The sequence below is a fragment of the Cebus imitator genome, unplaced genomic scaffold (genome assembly GCF_001604975.1).
Source record: "Cebus imitator isolate Cc_AM_T3 unplaced genomic scaffold, Cebus_imitator-1.0 Scaffold85, whole genome shotgun sequence".
NCBI lineage: Eukaryota > Metazoa > Chordata > Mammalia > Primates > Cebidae > Cebus > Cebus imitator.
In genome coordinates this window covers 4,855,874-4,859,637 of record NW_016107400.1, presented here as the reverse complement: position 1 = coordinate 4,859,637, position 3,764 = coordinate 4,855,874, and the positions used below count along the sequence as shown (strand labels likewise).

Below are 3,764 nucleotides of genomic sequence, written 5' to 3'. Positions count from 1 at the left end.
AAAAAAAAAAAAGCCAGGTGCAGTGGCTCATGACTGTAATCCCAGCACTTTGGGATTCCGAGGCAGGCAGATCTCCTGAGGTCAGGAGTTCAAGACCAGCCTGACCAGTAAGGTGAAACCCTGTCTCTACTAAAAACACAAAAATTAGCCAGGTGTGGTGGCTCACACTTGTAATCCCAGCTACTCGGGAGACTGAGGCAGGAAAATTACTTGAACCAGGAGGCAGAGGCTGCAGTGAGCCAATGTCGCGCCACCGCACTCTAGCCTGGCGCTTGGCGACAGAGTGAGACTCTGTCTCAAAAAAAGAAAAAAATATATATATATACATATATATATATATACATATATCTCATATTATTTCCCTGCTTAAAACCTGTCAACCATCACTGTAACATAAATAAAACCCAAACTCCTTTCCATAAGCCACTAAGGCCCTGCATGATCTTGTCTCGGTCTTCCCCGCACCATCTTCTTGGCCTGGTAGCCAGTTGCTGGGCTTCCAAGAAGCCAAGCCAAGATAATGTGCAAGGTCCTTTGCACATCATCTATTCCCCACAGGGCTTTCCAAGGTTGCTCCTTTTTATTAAATATCATCATCACCGCCTGCAGCTGAGGATAGGTTCCCTGACTCCTCTATTTTAAAAGCCTTCTCCAACCTCCTCCTAGGCACTACACCACATCTCTCTGTTTGCTTTCCTTAGTGGTTCTCATCTTAATCAGGAACTACCTGGTCTATTTGCTCAGGTGTTGTCTGTCTTCTGCAATAGAATGTGAGCTCCATGAAGGCTTCTCAGCACTTCAGTTTCCTCAACTAAGAAATGCAGAGATAATTATACTTTATTTCATCAAAGCTGTTATGGAGATCATTACCTAAAAAAAAAAAAAATCCACTGCTGTTCTCTCAATACCTAGAACAGTGCCTGGTACGAAGTTGACACTCAATATAGTACAAACACTTTATATTTAATCTTCTCATTGGCACTATCAATAGAGATTTATCACCTTCAATTTAGAAATGAGGAGACAGGTTCAGAGGTAAGTAACTTGTCCAAGGTGGAATCAGGACAGTAACTTGGGTCTCGCTGATGTCAAAGATCCTTATTCTTATTCTTAACCACTGCCCTGCACAACTCTTCGGCAAAAGGCAGTATGGTTAAGTGGGTAAGAGCCTGGACTTGGGACTAGAACTCTGCAGGTTCAAATCCCACCACCGCTGCTTCATATCGGTGGCTCACCTGAGTTGTCTATGCTTGGTATCCCTCCCTATTTTCATCTCTAAAGTACGGAAACTAAATACCGACCTCCAGACGGCTGGGGGAGGGAGGAATAAGGACGGTGATATACGTAACTTATGAGAAGGTTTGTTATTACTTGACAACATGTTTTCTTCCAACATAAGAGGGTAATGGCACTAAGCAACAAGTCAAGCGCTGCAAGCAGGAGCATCAACCGGTTTCTACTGAGCCGTCACCACAGCCCTATGAGGTAGGAATTTCTATTATTCCCATTTCACAGATGAGTAAACTGTGGCGATCGATACGATCTCTTCTTTCCGTCCCCAAGCTCAAGGAATTCTAAAGGTAACCCAAAGGAATGACCTTGTTTGTTTACTGACACCTCCTCGGACCGAACGGTCAGGGCCGTATCCTGAGCACAGAGTTGGCTCAGTAAACACTGAATGGTTGCCTGAATAAATGAATGAGGAATCCCGGGCCTCGCCGGGCAAAGGCTAATCCGGTTCAGCTGCAGAGAGCGGCGCTCCAGCAGACGCAGGTGCAGTTCCTGCCCATCCCGGCGGGACGCCGACCCAGAGCCACGCTGTCCAATGGGTTTCTGCTCCCTCACGGGTGGTCAAGCCCCCTTCTCACGCCCACCACGAAGTTCCTGACGCGAGCAGCCACCACACCCGACGCCACAGACAGGTGTTCCTTCCATAGGAGGCCGCCCCAGCCCGGGTGGGGCAGATCAGAGGGACCCTGAGTCACCGCCGGCAGCATCCGCCGCGGCCTCCACCCAGGCGTAGGACCAGTGAGGTCGGAGTCCGGGGTCGGCCTGGTAGACCTAGAGCCGGCTGCCCGTCCTCCCCGCTCGCGTCCCAAGAGGCCCCCAGTCCCTCCGCACAGCGCGGCACGGGCCTCCTTGGCCTACTCGGGAATCTAGCCCAGGCCCACACAGTGAGTGCTGTCCGGCTCAAGCCCCAGCTAGGGCGCTGCCAAGTCGGGACTCACCTCTCCGCGGGGGCCGCGCGGACGGCGGCAACGGCCCAGGTACCCGCGGGCTGCAGAGGCGGCGGCGGCCCGGCTCTCCTCTCAGGCGGCGGCCATGTTGCTGGTGGAGAAACTCCGGCGGACACGTGGGGGGAGCAGGCCGGCCCCAGCGCTTCCTCTTACCCACAATGCCCCGCCCCGGGGCACGCAGCTCCGCCCCTCCGCCGCGCCATTCATGCAGGCCATGAGCCCCGCCCTGCAGCAGGGGGCGCTGATGGCGCGCGCAAAACAGAGACGGCGGTGTGTGCAGCGGGGACAAAAGGCAATTAACCTTGGCAGCGGTGGGATTCGAACCCACGCCCCCGAAGAGACTGGAGCCTTAATCCAGCGCCTTAGACCGCTCGGCCACGCTACCTAGCTGTGGGTTGTTCTTTCCAGGAGGTTACTTAATGCATTTTCTAGAATTTACTCTAGAAAGGCATTTTCACTGAGGTATTCTTTTTGCTTAATATGTGTTCTATCTGATTCCTATAGAATTATTTTCAAAACTCGTGTATTCGAAAATAAGTACTTGCTGCAATCTTTAGACCCAAGTTTGTTCCAAATAGGTATTACAGCAAAAAGCATTTTTAGAAACTCTATTATATTCTCAGTTGGATGGTTAACCGGAGATCCCGGGTAACCCACAAATAATCCACACGACCCTGATTGGGTGTCTCCGGGAGAAGAAATTGCTTCGATCAAAAACAAGCACCAGAGGATTTATGGCGAAACCCGGGAGCTGGTCTGGGCAGTTATCTCTGAAAAATTATGTGTTTAAATTTTTACTTACACAACACGCGAATTATTGCAAAATATTTAAACTTTGCAGATGAGGTACAAATGATCTGTGACCCTTAACTCGCATCCTAGGCCCCTCGCAGAGGTAACTAACCATTTTTATCAGTTTAGTATGTACTATGGTTTGAGTGTGTCCGGTAAATTTCATGTGTTGGAAATTCAATCCCAAATGTGGCAGTATTGTATGGTGGGCCCTTTAAGAGGTGACTGGATGACGAGGGTGGAGCCCTCATGAATGGATTAATCTATTCATGGATTCATGTATTAACGGGTTAATGGATTAATGGGTTATCTTCGGAGGGGGACTGATGGCTTTATAAGTAGAGGGAGAGAGACCTGAGCTAGCAAGTGAGCAACTCAGCCCCCTCTCCGTATGATGCCTTGTACTGCCTGGGGACTCTGCAGGGTCTCCCACCAGCAAGCAGGCTCTCACCAGATACATCTTGTTGACCTTGGACTTCTCAGCCTCCCTAACTGTAAGAAATAACTTCCTTTTCTTTACAAATTACCCAGTTTCAGGTATTCTGTTATAAGCAACAGAAAATGGACTAAAACACTATATATATATATATCTTTCTAGATCTTTTGCTGTGAATTTATATCTATACGGATATATAGAGATAAATCCATAGAATATAGCTTTGTTTTTATTGTGTATGGATTTTAAACAAAAATATTGTCACATTATTACAGATTTGCAAGTGGCTGTTTTCTTTT

The 3,764-nt window shown here is 48.7% G+C and overlaps 1 protein-coding gene and 1 non-coding gene across 6 annotated transcripts in view; both read right to left on the bottom strand.

The window, feature by feature from the left end:
- Positions 1-2,392, bottom strand: part of POLR3E (RNA polymerase III subunit E) — a 34,785-nt gene extending 32,393 nt beyond the window's left edge. For 3 of the 5 annotated variants that reach the window (XM_037740578.1, XM_037740581.1, XM_037740579.1), the window contains exon 1: positions 2,229-2,375. The gene's annotated coding sequence lies outside the window, so the exon portion shown is untranslated. Of the gene's footprint in view, positions 1-2,228 lie in introns of all 5 variants that reach the window. The other 2 variants (XM_017534372.2, XM_017534371.1) reach the window with 1 other exon arrangement.
- Positions 2,393-2,540: 148 nt separating this feature from the next.
- TRNAL-AAG lies at positions 2,541-2,622 on the bottom strand. The gene has a single exon. It is a non-coding gene; the product is annotated as a tRNA-Leu (tRNA).
- Positions 2,623-3,764: the final 1,142 nt, after the last annotated feature.